The sequence below is a fragment of the Poecilia reticulata genome, chromosome 18, assembly GCF_904066995.2.
Source record: "Poecilia reticulata chromosome 18, P_reticulata-male-v2, whole genome shotgun sequence".
Taxonomy (NCBI): domain Eukaryota; kingdom Metazoa; phylum Chordata; class Actinopteri; order Cyprinodontiformes; family Poeciliidae; genus Poecilia; species Poecilia reticulata.
In genome coordinates, this window is record NC_088847.1 from 7273433 (window position 1) to 7290677 (window position 17245).

Sequence of the window (17245 nt, forward strand, 5' to 3'; positions counted from 1 at the left end):
GGGAGACACCAGGCGTCAGTCTGAAGGACCCTGACAAAAAGCATAAGCCCTAGCAAATTTTTGTAAACATTGTACATGAGCATGCATGTGTATCTATGTTATGACCAACTTTCAGACCAATAGGGCGATATTTATGCCTGTGAGGGGGATTTAAAAAGGGTTTTTGAGTCAGCCATAAACAGTCCTGTGTGTGTGTTTCATAGAGAAAGATTACTGATTCTGTGAGACACAAAATCTCAAATTTTTTCGTTTTTATTAATTTATGTAATCATTTTAACTCCGATCCCCAATAAAAATAATAGCAATAATGCCGGCCTCGAGCCGCACGATTTGATACCACTTTTGTGGGTGGGCACGCAGCGGTACGAGCCGCATTAACGGTGATGGAAGAATAATAAATAACTAGAAAATTCCTGCAGAAATTTTAAAGGGGCATGCCAAAGTGTGCCCGTCGGCTTTGACGCAGCGCTATGATGTTAAAAATTAGCATTAATGCTAAAGAAAGCTGCAACGTAGTCAATAACCTGTGGAGAGGCAGAAGCATGTTTAATAAACTGTAGTTGTACCATTCATTATGTTAGAATTGATGCATAAGCTAAAATTAGCCAATATGCTAATGTTAGCTTAAATGCTGGCAGTAGCATGTGGAGCAACACGACCATGTTGTTTTAATTTTACTACTCTATTCAGTATACTAAACATGTCTAATTAATGAGAAAATTAGGTAAAAGCTAACTTTAGGTAAAAGTGCTAGTGCACTAGTCATAGACAGTGAAATGCTAACTTTTGTACAAATGCTAATGACCTGCCTTGCTGAGCATCACCGCTCTTTTCCTACGAATCCTCTTCTGCTCTCTCTGTCAGGTTTGTGATCTGTAGCATCGCAGGCGCTGCGTCTGTGCCGCTGGTTCCTTAAAGGAGCAGCGACGTTATTTTCTGTCCATAGACTTTTAATCAACTATTTATTCTTATTTATGTCAGATTTTAACATGGGGGGACATATGTGTAATGGTTATAGTCTTGAATCAGTAGTATAATGCTGAAAACACAAGCAGTTGTAAATACCAGTAAACCCTACAGTGCAGTCCTGGGGAGCTGCAGTTCCAGACACTGTGTTCTTCTGTTGCTATGGTAATTAATCCCCTGCAGCTGTGAGAGCCAAAGAGCGGGAAAATCCTCTTCAGACACAGTTTCTATACTTGGGAGACACCAGGCGTCAGTCTGAAGGACCCTGACAAAAAGCATAAGCCCTAGCAAATTTTTGTAAACATTGTACATGAGCATGCATGTGTATCTATGTTATGACCAACTTTCAGACCAATAGGGCGATATTTATGCCTGTGAGGGGGATTTAAAAAGGGTTTTTGAGTCAGCCATAAACAGTCCTGTGTGTGTGTTTCATAGAGAAAGATTACTGATTCTGTGAGACACAAAATCTCAAATTTTTTCGTTTTTATTAATTTATGTAATCATTTTAACTCCGATCCCCAATAAAAATAATAGCAATAATGCCGGCCTCGAGCCGCACGATTTGATACCACTTTTGTGGGTGGGCACGCAGCGGTACGAGCCGCATTAACGGTGATGGAAGAATAATAAATAATAAAGAGGCGTTCTATTGGGTGTAGAACAATAGGTGCCTGCCATGCAATGCATGGAGGCAGTACTGACTTGCTTCGCAAGTCAGTACTGCTCTCCTTATGCATTGCTATGGCATGCCCCTAACTAGAAAATTCCTGCAGAAATTTTAAAGGGGCATGCCAAAGTGTGCCCGTCGGCTTTGACGCAGCGCTATGATGTTAAAAATTAGCATTAATGCTAAAGAAAGCTGCAACGTAGTCAATAACCTGTGGAGAGGCAGAAGCATGTTTAATAAACTGTAGTTGTACCATTCATTATGTTAGAATTGATGCATAAGCTAAAATTAGCCAATATGCTAATGTTAGCTTAAATGCTGGCAGTAGCATGTGGAGCAACACGACCATGTTGTTTTAATTTTACTACTCTATTCAGTATACTAAACATGTCTAATTAATGAGAAAATTAGGTAAAAGCTAACTTTAGGTAAAAGTGCTAGTGCACTAGTCATAGACAGTGAAATGCTAACTTTTGTACAAATGCTAATGACCTGCCTTGCTGAGCATCACCGCTCTTTTCCTACGAATCCTCTTCTGCTCTCTCTGTCAGGTTTGTGATCTGTAGCATCGCAGGCGCTGCGTCTGTGCCGCTGGTTCCTTAAAGGAGCAGCGACGTTATTTTCTGTCCATAGACTTTTAATCAACTATTTATTCTTATTTATGTCAGATTTTAACATGGGGGGACATATGTGTAATGGTTATAGTCTTGAATCAGTAGTATAATGCTGAAAACACAAGCAGTTGTAAATACCAGTAAACCCTACAGTGCAGTCCTGGGGAGCTGCAGTTCCAGACACTGTGTTCTTCTGTTGCTATGGTAATTAATCCCCTGCAGCTGTGAGAGCCAAAGAGCGGGAAAATCCTCTTCAGACACAGTTTCTATACTTGGGAGACACCAGGCGTCAGTCTGAAGGACCCTGACAAAAGCATAAGCCCTAGCAAATTTTTGTAAACATTGTACATGAGCATGCATGTGTATCTATGTTATGACCAACTTTCAGACCAATAGGGCGATATTTATGCCTGTGAGGGGGATTTAAAAAGGGTTTTTGAGTCAGCCATAAACAGTCCTGTGTGTGTGTTTCATAGAGAAAGATTACTGATTCTGTGAGACACAAAATCTCAAATTTTTTCGTTTTTATTAATTTATGTAATCATTTTAACTCCGATCCCCAATAAAAATAATAGCAATAATGCCGGCCTCGAGCCGCACGATTTGATACCACTTTTGTGGGTGGGCACGCAGCGGTACGAGCCGCATTAACGGTGATGGAAGAATAATAAATAACTAGAAAATTCCTGCAGAAATTTTAAAGGGGCATGCCAAAGTGTGCCCGTCGGCTTTGACGCAGCGCTATGATGTTAAAAATTAGCATTAATGCTAAAGAAAGCTGCAACGTAGTCAATAACCTGTGGAGAGGCAGAAGCATGTTTAATAAACTGTAGTTGTACCATTCATTATGTTAGAATTGATGCATAAGCTAAAATTAGCCAATATGCTAATGTTAGCTTAAATGCTGGCAGTAGCATGTGGAGCAACACGACCATGTTGTTTTAATTTTACTACTCTATTCAGTATACTAAACATGTCTAATTAATGAGAAAATTAGGTAAAAGCTAACTTTAGGTAAAAGTGCTAGTGCACTAGTCATAGACAGTGAAATGCTAACTTTTGTACAAATGCTAATGACCTGCCTTGCTGAGCATCACCGCTCTTTTCCTACGAATCCTCTTCTGCTCTCTCTGTCAGGTTTGTGATCTGTAGCATCGCAGGCGCTGCGTCTGTGCCGCTGGTTCCTTAAAGGAGCAGCGACGTTATTTTCTGTCCATAGACTTTTAATCAACTATTTATTCTTATTTATGTCAGATTTTAACATGGGGGACATATGTGTAATGGTTATAGTCTTGAATCAGTAGTATAATGCTGAAAACACAAGCAGTTGTAAATACCAGTAAACCCTACAGTGCAGTCCTGGGGAGCTGCAGTTCCAGACACTGTGTTCTTCTGTTGCTATGGTAATTAATCCCCTGCAGCTGTGAGAGCCAAAGAGCGGGAAAATCCTCTTCAGACACAGTTTCTATACTTGGGAGACACCAGGCGTCAGTCTGAAGGACCCTGACAAAAAGCATAAGCCCTAGCAAATTTTTGTAAACATTGTACATGAGCATGCATGTGTATCTATGTTATGACCAACTTTCAGACCAATAGGGCGATATTTATGCCTGTGAGGGGGATTTAAAAAGGGTTTTTGAGTCAGCCATAAACAGTCCTGTGTGTGTGTTTCATAGAGAAAGATTACTGATTCTGTGAGACACAAAATCTCAAATTTTTTCGTTTTATTAATTTATGTAATCATTTTAACTCCGATCCCCAATAAAAATAATAGCAATAATGCCGGCCTCGAGCCGCACGATTTGATACCACTTTTGTGGGTGGGCACGCAGCGGTACGAGCCGCATTAACGGTGATGGAAGAATAATAAATAATAAAGAGGCGTTCTATTGGGTGTAGAACAATAGGTGCCTGCCATGCAATGCATGGAGGCAGTACTGACTTGCTTCGCAAGTCAGTACTGCTCTCCTTATGCATTGCTATGGCATGCCCCTAATAAAGAGGCGTTCTATTGGGTGTAGAACAATAGGTGCCTGCCATGCAATGCATGGAGGCAGTACTGACTTGCTTCGCAAGTCAGTACTGCTCTCCTTATGCATTGCTATGGCATGCCCCTAACTAGAAAATTCCTGCAGAAATTTTAAAGGGGCATGCCAAAGTGTGCCCGTCGGCTTTGACGCAGCGTTATGATGTTAAAAATTAGCATTAATGCTAAAGAAAGCTGCAACGTAGTCAATTAACTGTGGAGAGGCAGAAGCATGTTGACTAAGCTGTAGTTGTACCATTCATTATGTTAAAATTGATGCATGAGCTAAAATTAGCCAATATGCTAATGTTAGTTTAAATGCTGGCAGTAGCATGTGGAGCAACAGGACCATGTTGTTTAAATTTTACTACTCCATTCAGTACACTAAACATGTCTAATTAATGAGAAAATTAGCTAAAAGCTAACTATAGGTAAAAGTGCTAGTACACTAGTCAAAGGAAGTGAAATGCTAATGTTTGTGCTAATGTTAATGAACTGCCTTGCTGTGCAAGGCAGTTCACTATACTGAGAAATAAATAACATAAAAAACACTAATATTATTGCACTGCCTACGGCGGTGCACTAACACGAGAGGAATATGCAGGCTTTTATTTTGAAACTTTCAGTTAGCTTCATTTTAATGACTATGGTAATTCAATGTGCAACTGTGGTCATGTAAGGCCCAAAAGAACAATTGCTCGATGTAAAAATGGCCAAAGCTTTTATTTTGAAATTTTCAGTAAGCGTCATAATCAATGGCTACACTAATCCAGTCTGTAACAGTAATTTGGTAACACCAGTTTTTAAATCACCAGTAGAGCAATTGCAGTATGTAAAAATGATCAAGGCTTTTATTTTGAAAAAATTATTAAGCTTCATTGTAAATGGCCACACTAATCCAATGTTTAACAGTGGTTGTGTTAAACCACTTAAATAGTAGCCCTCTGCTTTAACTGTATGTTTGCCATAGAATGTTTGCTATCTGACCCAGGAGCTGTTGCCATGTTCGGTTGCTATGGTAAATAGGCCACAGGGTGCCAGCTGTAAGAGAGACACACAGGGGGAGACAATTCTATCTGTTTGAGCCAGCCAGTTTCACTAAAACAAGCACACTGAACGACCCCTTCCCATTCAAGATCCGTAAGGCCGATCCGAAAACCGTTTGAAGCGTATGAGAGGGCTATTTGTCGTCTCCGATAGTACAGTGATTCATATCTGTACGTCATTCACAGTAATTGCACTGATGAGAGAAATATGGTGTGTGCAGAGCTCAGTAATTTTTAAATTAAATCTTTTTTTTTAAAAAGATTTAATTTAATTTTTTTGTGATCAATTGTAATTTTCCCTAAATACAAAGTTATTATTTCAAAAATGCATCAGTAGTATTGTTCTTTAGGGGTTATATGATGTAACAATATTTTTTTTACCTGCAGGAGTTGTCTTCAGTAGAAGGAGGAACAGGGTCTTAGCTTAAAATGCTCATTTTAAGAAAGACTTAGGTACATATACTAACCAGAGACCAAAGCAAAAATGGGTAAAATGCTTATTTTAAGAATGACTGATGTAAACACAAAGTCAAATTTGATGAAAAAAGCAGTCTGAACGACCCCTTCCCCTACAAGATCCGTATGGCCGATGCAAAAACTGTTTGAAGCGTATGAGATGGCTTTTTGTCTTCCCTGATATTTATTTCTCAAGATATTTATTGATATTTATTTCAGTAAACTGCCTTGCGCAGCAAGGCAGTTTACTTTCCTGAGAAATAAATAACAAAAAACTTTAATATTATTGCACCGCCTATGGCGGTGCACTAATATGGTGGGTCAAATGCTAATGTTTGTGGTAATGTTAATGAACTGCCTTGCTGCGCAAGGCAGTTCACTATCCTGAGCGAAAAAAAAGGTAAAAAAAGCTGAATATTATTGCACCGCCTTTGGCGGTGCACTAACGTGAGAGGAATATGCAGACTTTTATTTTGAAACTTTCAGTAAACTTCATTTTAACTACCACACCAAATCATAGTGTTACAGTAGTTTGTTTAAACCAGTCACATAAAGGCCAAAAGAGTAATGACCTGATGTGAAAAATGTCAAGGCTTTAGTTAGGAGTTAGTTAGGCTGCAAAGAAATATACAGGCTTTTATTATGAAATTTTCAGTAAGCTTAATTTTAAATGGCCACACTAATCCAATGTGTAACAGTGGTTGGGTTAAACCAGTGATATAATGCCAAGAAAACTCTGCCCTGCCTGTAGATTTAACATTCTGTTCACCCTCCATCTGTAGTAACTCAAAAACCTATATAAAACACTGGGGATGAAGCGTCAGTTGGTCATGTCCCATCACTTTGCTCTGAAGCACCTGGACAGAAAACCGTAAGCCCTAGAGAAATTTTGAAAACATTTTACCGGAGCAGACATGCGGTGCTATTTCCTGACCAACTTTCATACCAATAGCACAAGTTTTGCGGCCATGAGAGCGATTTCAAAATTATTTTTGGGTCAAAATTCCACCCTGTTCCTCACTCTAAAAAGCGGCAGTTGGTTTCAGTTACACTCTAGGGTTTCGGCAGTTGGAAATTTTGCTCGTTTTTCGCTTTTTACGTCGCCATCCTAACTCCGATCCCCAATAAAAGTAATAGCTCCCTTCTTGGGTACGAGCCGCACGTTTTGATACCACTTTTGTGGGTGGGCACGCAGCGGTACGAGCCGCATTAACGGTAATGGAAGAAGATGTTATAATAACTAGAAAATTCCTGCAGAAATTTTAAAGGGGCATGCCAAAGTGTGCCCGTCGGCTTTGAGCCAGTGTTTTTATGCTAAAAATTAGCATTAATGCTAAAGAAAGCTGCAACGTAGTCAATAACCTGTGGAGAGGCAGAAGCATGTTGACTAAGCTGTACTTGTACCATTCCTTATGTTAAAACTGATGCATAAGCTAAAATTAGCCAATATGCTAATGTTAGCTTAAATGCTGGCAGTAGCATGTGGAGCAACAGGACCATGTTGTTTTAATTTTACTACTCCATTCAGTATACTAAACATGTCTAATTAATGAGAAAATTAGCTAAAAGCTAACTATAGATAAAAGTGCTAGTGCACTAGTCAAAGACAGTGAAATGCTAACTTTTGTACAAATGCTAATGAATTGCCTTGCTGCGCAAGGCAGTTCACTATCCTGAGAAATAAATAACATAAAAAAACGCTAATATTATTCCAACGCCTACGGCGGTGCACTAAAAGTTGAGGAATATGCAGACTTTTAATTTGAAATTTTCAGTAAGCTTCATTTTAACAACCTCACCAATTCAATGTGTAACAGTAGTTTGTTTAAACCAGTCACATAAAACACAAAAGAGCAATTACCTGATGTGAAAAATGTCAAGACTTTTATTTTGACATTTTTAGTAAGCTTCATAATTGTTACACATTGGATTAATGGCCACATTAATCCAACGTGTAACAGTCCAGCTATATAATGCCCAAAACAGCAAGTAGTTCTAAATCCCAGCTCAGCCCTATTGTGTGGTATCTGAGAGTTCCGCCATGTTGTAATTCTTCTATAGTAATTAATCCTGTGTGTGTGCTGACCAAGGCAATGCACTAGGCTGTGAAGTGCTATTCTTTGTGTTAATATACCTTTTCTCAGGTAATTCGATAACCTGAGAAAAGGAAACTTAACAATGCAAATATTATTCCACCGCCTATGGCGGTACACTATCCTGAGAGGAATATGCAGACTGTTTCTAACTGTTTGTAGCAGTTAGTTTTTCTGAACAAAGCAGTCCAAACATCTCCTTCCTGTTGAGGAACTGCAAGAGTGATCCAAAAACAGTTTGAAGCATATAGTCAAGGGGGGTGAAATGCTAAAGTTTGTGCTAGTGTTATTGAACTGCCTTGCTGCGCAAGGCAGTTCACTATCCTGAGCGATAAAAAGGTCAAAAAAGCTAAAAATTAATGCACCGCCTACGGCGGTACACTCATGTGAGAGGAATATACAGGTTTTTATTTTGAAAGTTTCAGTTAGCTTCATTTTAATGACCACACTAATTCAATGTGTAACAGTGGTTTGGTTAAACCAGTCATGTAAGGCCCAAAAGAACAATTGCTTGATTTAAAAATGGCCAAAGCTTTTATTTTGAAATTTTCAGTAAGCGTCATTATCAATGGCTACACTAATCCAGTCTGTAACAGTAATTTGGTAACACCAGTTTTTAAATCACCAGTAGAGCAATTTGCGGGATGTAAAAATGATCAAGGCTTTTATTTTGAAAAATTTATTAAGCTTCATTGTAAATGGCCACACTAATCCAATGTTTAACAGTGGTTGTGTTAAACCACTTAAATAGTAGCCCTCTGCTTTAACTGTATGTTTGCCATAGAATGTTTGCTATCTGACCCAGGAGCTGTTGCCATGTTCGGTTGCTATGGTAAATAGGCCACAGGGTGCCAGCTGTAAGAGAGACACACAGGGGGAGACAATTCTATCTGTTTGAGCCAGCCAGTTTCACTAAAACAAGCACACTGAACGACCCCTTCCCATTCAAGATCCGTAAGGCCGATCCGAAAACCGTTTGAAGCGTATGAGAGGGCTATTTGTCGTCTCCGATAGTACCGTGATTCATATCTGTAGGTCATTCACAGTAATTGCACTGATGAGAGAAATATGGTGTGTGCAGAGCTCAGTAATTTTTAAATTAAATCTTTTTTTAAAAAAAAAAGATTTAATTTAATTTTTTTTGTGATCAATTGTAATTTTCCCCAAATACAAAGTTATTATTTCAAAAATGCATCAGTAGTATTGTTCTTTAGGGGTTATATGATGTAACAATATTTTTTTACCTGCAGGAGTTGTCTTCAGCAGAAGAAAGAACCAATCAGCATGCTTTTTTGTCTGTCAGCAATATTGGATTTTTAAAAAAAAATTTCTTGCATTTGCAGGTGATGGCAAGTGATTGATATTGTATTTTATGATGCATTAGTGTCCACTTCAGTGGTCTGTGTAAATTGACAGCAAAAATAGCTAAAATTCTTATTTTAAGAAAGACTGATGTAAATGTACTAACCTGAGAGAAAAAAATAGCTATAATGCTCATTTTTTTAAAAATGAGGTAAATGTACTGCCTTGCTTCGCAAGGCAGTCCACTAACCTGAGAGAAAAAAATAGCTATAATGCTCATTTTTTTAAAAATGAGGTAAATGTACTGCCTTGCTTCGCAAGGCAGTCCACTAACCTGAGAGAAAAAAATAGCTATAATGCTCATTTTTTTAAAAATGAGGTAAATGTACTGCCTTGCTTCGCAAGGCAGTCCACTAACCTGAGAGAAAAAAATAACTAAAATGCTCATTGTAGGAAAGACTGATGTAAATGTACTGCCTTGCTTTGCTATGGTGTGCACTAAGCTGAGTAATTTTTCAAAAATCTATATAAAACACTGGGGATAGGTTTCAAAAACCTATATTAAACACTGAGGAGGAGCGTCAGTTGGTCATGTCCCATCACTTTGCTCTGAAGCACCTGGACAGAAAACCGTAAGCCCTAGAAAAGTTTTGAAAACATTTTACCGGAGCAGACATGCGGTGCTATTTCCTGACCAACTTTCATACCAATAGCACAAGTTTTGCGGCCATGAGAGCGATTTCAAAATTATTTTGGGTCAAAATTCCACTCTGTTCCTCACTCTAAAAAGCGGCAGTTGGTTTCAGTTACACTCTAACGTTTCGGCAGTTGGAAATTTCGCTCGTTTTTCGCTTTTTACGTCGCCGTCGTAACTCCGATCCCCAATAAAAATAATAGCTCCAATGCCGGGGTCGAGCCACACGTTTTGATACCACTTTTGTGGGTGGGCACGCAGCGGTACGAGCCGCATTAACGGTAACGGAAGAAAAATATGGAATAATAAAGAGACATTCTATTAGGTGTAGAACAATAGGTGCCTGCCATGCAATGCATGGAGGCAGTACTGACTTGCTTCGCAAGTCAGTACTGCTCTCCTTATGCATTGCTATGGCATGCCCCTAACTAGAAAATTCCTGCAGAAATTTTAAAGGGGCATGCCAAAGTGTGCCCGTCGGCTTTGAGCCAGTGTTTTTATGCTAAAAATTAGCATTAATGCTAAAGAAAGCTGCAACGTAGTCAATAACCTGTGGAGAGGCAGAAGCATGTTGACTAAGCTGTACTTGTACCATTCCTTATGTTAAAACTGATGCATAAGCTAAAATTAGCCAATATGCTAATGTTAGCTTAAATGCTGGCAGTAGCATGTGGAGCAACAGGACCATGTTGTTTTAATTTTACTACTCCATTCAGTATACTAAACATGTCTAATTAATGAGAAAATTAGCTAAAAGCTAACTATAGATAAAAGTGCTAGTGCACTAGTCAAAGACAGTGAAATGCTAACTTTTGTACAAATGCTAATGAATTGCCTTGCTGCGCAAGGCAGTTCACTATCCTGAGAAATAAATAACATAAAAAAACGCTAATATTATTCCAACGCCTACGGCGGTGCACTAAAAGTTGAGGAATATGCAGACTTTTAATTTGAAATTTTCAGTAAGCTTCATTTTAACAACCTCACCAATTCAATGTGTAACAGTAGTTTGTTTAAACCAGTCACATAAAACACAAAAGAGCAATTACCTGATGTGAAAAATGTCAAGACTTTTATTTTGACATTTTTAGTAAGCTTCATAATTGTTACACATTGGATTAATGGCCACATTAATCCAACGTGTAACAGTCCAGCTATATAATGCCCAAAACAGCAAGTAGTTCTAAATCCCAGCTCAGCCCTATTGTGTGGTATCTGAGAGTTCCGCCATGTTGTAATTCTTCTATAGTAATTAATCCTGTGTGTGTGCTGACCAAGGCAATGCACTAGGCTGTGAAGTGCTATTCTTTGTGTTAATATACCTTTTCTCAGGTAATTCGATAACCTGAGAAAAGGAAACTTAACAATGCAAATATTATTCCACCGCCTATGGCGGTACACTATCCTGAGAGGAATATGCAGACTGTTTCTAACTGTTTGTAGCAGTTAGTTTTTCTGAACAAAGCAGTCCAAACATCTCCTTCCTGTTGAGGAACTGCAAGAGTGATCCAAAACAGTTTGAAGCATATAGTCAAGGGGGGTGAAATGCTAAAGTTTGTGCTAGTGTTATTGAACTGCCTTGCTGCGCAAGGCAGTTCACTATCCTGAGCGATAAAAAGGTCAAAAAAGCTAAAAATTAATGCACCGCCTACGGCGGTACACTCATGTGAGAGGAATATACAGGTTTTTATTTTGAAAGTTTCAGTTAGCTTCATTTTAATGACCACACTAATTCAATGTGTAACAGTGGTTTGGTTAAACCAGTCATGTAAGGCCCAAAAGAACAATTGCTTGATTTAAAAATGGCCAAAGCTTTTATTTTGAAATTTTCAGTAAGCGTCATTATCAATGGCTACACTAATCCAGTCTGTAACAGTAATTTGGTAACACCAGTTTTTAAATCACCAGTAGAGCAATTTGCGGGATGTAAAAATGATCAAGGCTTTTATTTTGAAAAATTTATTAAGCTTCATTGTAAATGGCCACACTAATCCAATGTTTAACAGTGGTTGTGTTAAACCACTTAAATAGTAGCCCTCTGCTTTAACTGTATGTTTGCCATAGAATGTTTGCTATCTGACCCAGGAGCTGTTGCCATGTTCGGTTGCTATGGTAAATAGGCCACAGGGTGCCAGCTGTAAGAGAGACACACAGGGGGAGACAATTCTATCTGTTTGAGCCAGCCAGTTTCACTAAAACAAGCACACTGAACGACCCCTTCCCATTCAAGATCCGTAAGGCCGATCCGAAAACCGTTTGAAGCGTATGAGAGGGCTATTTGTCGTCTCCGATAGTACCGTGATTCATATCTGTAGGTCATTCACAGTAATTGCACTGATGAGAGAAATATGGTGTGTGCAGAGCTCAGTAATTTTTAAATTAAATCTTTTTTTTAAAAAAAAGATTTAATTTAATTTTTTTTGTGATCAATTGTAATTTTCCCCAAATACAAAGTTATTATTTCAAAAATGCATCAGTAGTATTGTTCTTTAGGGGTTATATAATGTAACAATATTTTTTTTACCTGCAGGAGTTGTCTTCAGCAGAAGAAAGAACCAATCAGCATGCTTTTTTGTCTGTCAGCAATATTGGATTTTTAAAAAAAAATTTCTTGCATTTGCAGGTGATGGCAAGTGATTGATATTGTATTTTATGATGCATTAGTGTCCACTTCAGTGGTCTGTGTAAATTGACAGCAAAAATAGCTAAAATTCTTATTTTAAGAAAGACTGATGTAAATGTACTAACCTGAGAGAAAAAAATAGCTATAATGCTCATTTTTTTAAAAATGAGGTAAATGTACTGCCTTGCTTCGCAAGGCAGTCCACTAACCTGAGAGAAAAAATAGCTATAATGCTCATTTTTTTAAAAATGAGGTAAATGTACTGCCTTGCTTCGCAAGGCAGTCCACTAACCTGAGAGAAAAAAATAGCTATAATGCTCATTTTTTTAAAAATGAGGTAAATGTACTGCCTTGCTTCGCAAGGCAGTCCACTAACCTGAGAGAAAAAAATAACTAAAATGCTCATTGTAGGAAAGACTGATGTAAATGTACTGCCTTGCTTTGCTATGGTGTGCACTAAGCTGAGTAATTTTTCAAAAATCTATATAAAACACTGGGGATAGGTTTCAAAAACCTATATTAAACACTGAGGAGGAGCGTCAGTTGGTCATGTCCCATCACTTTGCTCTGAAGCACCTGGACAGAAAACCGTAAGCCCTAGAAAAGTTTTGAAAACATTTTACCGGAGCAGACATGCGGTGCTATTTCCTGACCAACTTTCATACCAATAGCACAAGTTTTGCGGCCATGAGAGCGATTTCAAAATTATTTTTGGGTCAAAATTCCACTCTGTTCCTCACTCTAAAAAGCGGCAGTTGGTTTCAGTTACACTCTAACGTTTCGGCAGTTGGAAATTTCGCTCGTTTTTCGCTTTTTACGTCGCCGTCGTAACTCCGATCCCCAATAAAAATAATAGCTCCAATGCCGGGGTCGAGCCACACGTTTTGATACCACTTTTGTGGGTGGGCACGCAGCGGTACGAGCCGCATTAACGGTAACGGAAGAAAAATATGGAATAACTAGAAAATTCCTGCAGAAATTTTAAAGGGGCATGCCAAAGTGTGCCCGTCGGCTTTGAGCCAGTGTTTTTATGCTAAAAATTAGCATTAATGCTAAAGAAAGCTGCAACGTAGTCAATAACCTGTGGAGAGGCAGAAGCATGTTGACTAAGCTGTACTTGTACCATTCCTTATGTTAAAACTGATGCATAAGCTAAAATTAGCCAATATGCTAATGTTAGCTTAAATGCTGGCAGTAGCATGTGGAGCAACAGGACCATGTTGTTTTAATTTTACTACTCCATTCAGTATACTAAACATGTCTAATTAATGAGAAAATTAGCTAAAAGCTAACTATAGATAAAAGTGCTAGTGCACTAGTCAAAGACAGTGAAATGCTAACTTTTGTACAAATGCTAATGAATTGCCTTGCTGCGCAAGGCAGTTCACTATCCTGAGAAATAAATAACATAAAAAAACGCTAATATTATTCCAACGCCTACGGCGGTGCACTAAAAGTTGAGGAATATGCAGACTTTTAATTTGAAATTTTCAGTAAGCTTCATTTTAACAACCTCACCAATTCAATGTGTAACAGTAGTTTGTTTAAACCAGTCACATAAAACACAAAAGAGCAATTACCTGATGTGAAAAATGTCAAGACTTTTATTTTGACATTTTTAGTAAGCTTCATAATTGTTACACATTGGATTAATGGCCACATTAATCCAACGTGTAACAGTCCAGCTATATAATGCCCAAAACAGCAAGTAGTTCTAAATCCCAGCTCAGCCCTATTGTGTGGTATCTGAGAGTTCCGCCATGTTGTAATTCTTCTATAGTAATTAATCCTGTGTGTGTGCTGACCAAGGCAATGCACTAGGCTGTGAAGTGCTATTCTTTGTGTTAATATACCTTTTCTCAGGTAATTCGATAACCTGAGAAAAGGAACTTAACAATGCAAATATTATTCCACCGCCTATGGCGGTACACTATCCTGAGAGGAATATGCAGACTGTTTCTAACTGTTTGTAGCAGTTAGTTTTTCTGAACAAAGCAGTCCAAACATCTCCTTCCTGTTGAGGAACTGCAAGAGTGATCCAAAAACAGTTTGAAGCATATAGTCAAGGGGGGTGAAATGCTAAAGTTTGTGCTAGTGTTATTGAACTGCCTTGCTGCGCAAGGCAGTTCACTATCCTGAGCGGGCGGTACACTCATGTGAGAGGAATATACAGGTTTTTATTTTGAAAGTTTCAGTTAGCTTCATTTTAATGACCACACTAATTCAATGTGTAACAGTGGTTTGGTTAAACCAGTCATGTAAGGCCCAAAAGAACAATTGCTTGATTTAAAAATGGCCAAAGCTTTTATTTTGAAATTTTCAGTAAGCGTCATTATCAATGGCTACACTAATCCAGTCTGTAACAGTAATTTGGTAACACCAGTTTTTAAATCACCAGTAGAGCAATTTGCGGGATGTAAAAATGATCAAGGCTTTTATTTTGAAAAATTTATTAAGCTTCATTGTAAATGGCCACACTAATCCAATGTTTAACAGTGGTTGTGTTAAACCACTTAAATAGTAGCCCTCTGCTTTAACTGTATGTTTGCCATAGAATGTTTGCTATCTGACCCAGGAGCTGTTGCCATGTTCGGTTGCTATGGTAAATAGGCCACAGGGTGCCAGCTGTAAGAGAGACACACAGGGGGAGACAATTCTATCTGTTTGAGCCAGCCAGTTTCACTAAAACAAGCACACTGAACGACCCCTTCCCATTCAAGATCCGTAAGGCCGATCCGAAAACCGTTTGAAGCGTATGAGAGGGCTATTTGTCGTCTCCGATAGTACCGTGATTCATATCTGTAGGTCATTCACAGTAATTGCACTGATGAGAGAAATATGGTGTGTGCAGAGCTCAGTAATTTTTAAATTAAATCTTTTTTTTAAAAAAAGATTTAATTTAATTTTTTTTGTGATCAATTGTAATTTTCCCCAAATACAAAGTTATTATTTCAAAAATGCATCAGTAGTATTGTTCTTTAGGGGTTATATAATGTAACAATATTTTTTTTACCTGCAGGAGTTGTCTTCAGCAGAAGAAAGAACCAATCAGCATGCTTTTTTGTCTGTCAGCAATATTGGATTTTTAAAAAAAATTTCTTGCATTGGCAGGTGATGGCAAGTGATTGATATTGTATTTTATGATGCATTAGTGTCCACTTCAGTGGTCTGTGTAAATTGACAGCAAAAATAGCTAAAATTTTAAGAAAGACTGATGTAAATGTACTAACCTGAGAGAAAAAAATAGCTATAATGCTCATTTTTTTAAAAATGAGGTAAATGTACTGCCTTGCTTCGCAAGGCAGTCCACTAACCTGAGAGAAAAAAATAGCTATAATGCTCATTTTTTTAAAAATGAGGTAAATGTACTGCCTTGCTTCGCAAGGCAGTCCACTAACCTGAGAGAAAAAAATAGCTATAATGCTCATTTTTTAAAAATGAGGTAAATGTACTGCCTTGCTTCGCAAGGCAGTCCACTAACCTGAGAGAAAAAAATAACTAAAATGCTCATTGTAGGAAAGACTGATGTAAATGTACTGCCTTGCTTTGCTATGGTGTGCACTAAGCTGAGTAATTTTTCAAAAATCTATATAAAACACTGGGGATAGGTTTCAAAAACCTATATTAAACACTGAGGAGGAGCGTCAGTTGGTCATGTCCCATCACTTTGCTCTGAAGCACCTGGACAGAAAACCGTAAGCCCTAGAAAAGTTTTGAAAACATTTTACCGGAGCAGACATGCGGTGCTATTTCCTGACCAACTTTCATACCAATAGCACAAGTTTTGCGGCCATGAGAGCGATTTCAAAATTATTTTTGGGTCAAAATTCCACTCTGTTCCTCACTCTAAAAAGCGGCAGTTGGTTTCAGTTACACTCTAACGTTTCGGCAGTTGGAAATTTCGCTCGTTTTTCGCTTTTTACGTCGCCGTCGTAACTCCGATCCCCAATAAAAATAATAGCTCCAATGCCGGGGTCGAGCCACACGTTTTGATACCACTTTTGTGGGTGGGCACGCAGCGGTACGAGCCGCATTAACGGTAACGGAAGAAAAATATGGAATAATAAAGAGACATTCTATTAGGTGTAGAACAATAGGTGCCTGCCATGCAATGCATGGAGGCAGTACTGACTTGCTTCGCAAGTCAGTACTGCTCTCCTTATGCATTGCTATGGCATGCCCCTAATAAAGAGACATTCTATTAGGTGTAGAACAATAGGTGCCTGCCATGCAATGCATGGAGGCAGTACTGACTTGCTTCGCAAGTCAGTACTGCTCTCCTTATGCATTGCTATGGCATGCCCCTAATAAACAGACATTCTATTGGGTGTAGAACAATAGGTGCCTGCCATGCAATGCATGGAGGCAGTACTGACTTGCTTCGCAAGTCAGTACTGCTCTCCTTATGCATTGCTATGGCATGCCCCTAACTAGAAAATTCCTGCAGAAATTTTAAAGGGGCATGCCAAAGTGTGCCCGTCGGCTTTGACGCAGTGTTATGATGTTAAAAATTAGCATTAATGCTAAAGAAAGCTGCAACGTAGTCAATTAACTGTGGAGAGGCAGAAGCATGTTGAATAAGCTGTAGTTGTACCATTCATTATGTTAAAATTGATGCATGAGCTAAAATTAGCCAATATGCTAATGTTAGCTTAAATGCTGGCAGTAGCATGTGGAGCAACAGGACAATGTTGTTTTAATTTTACTACTATATTCAGCACACTAAACATGTCTAATTAATGAGAAAATTGGCTA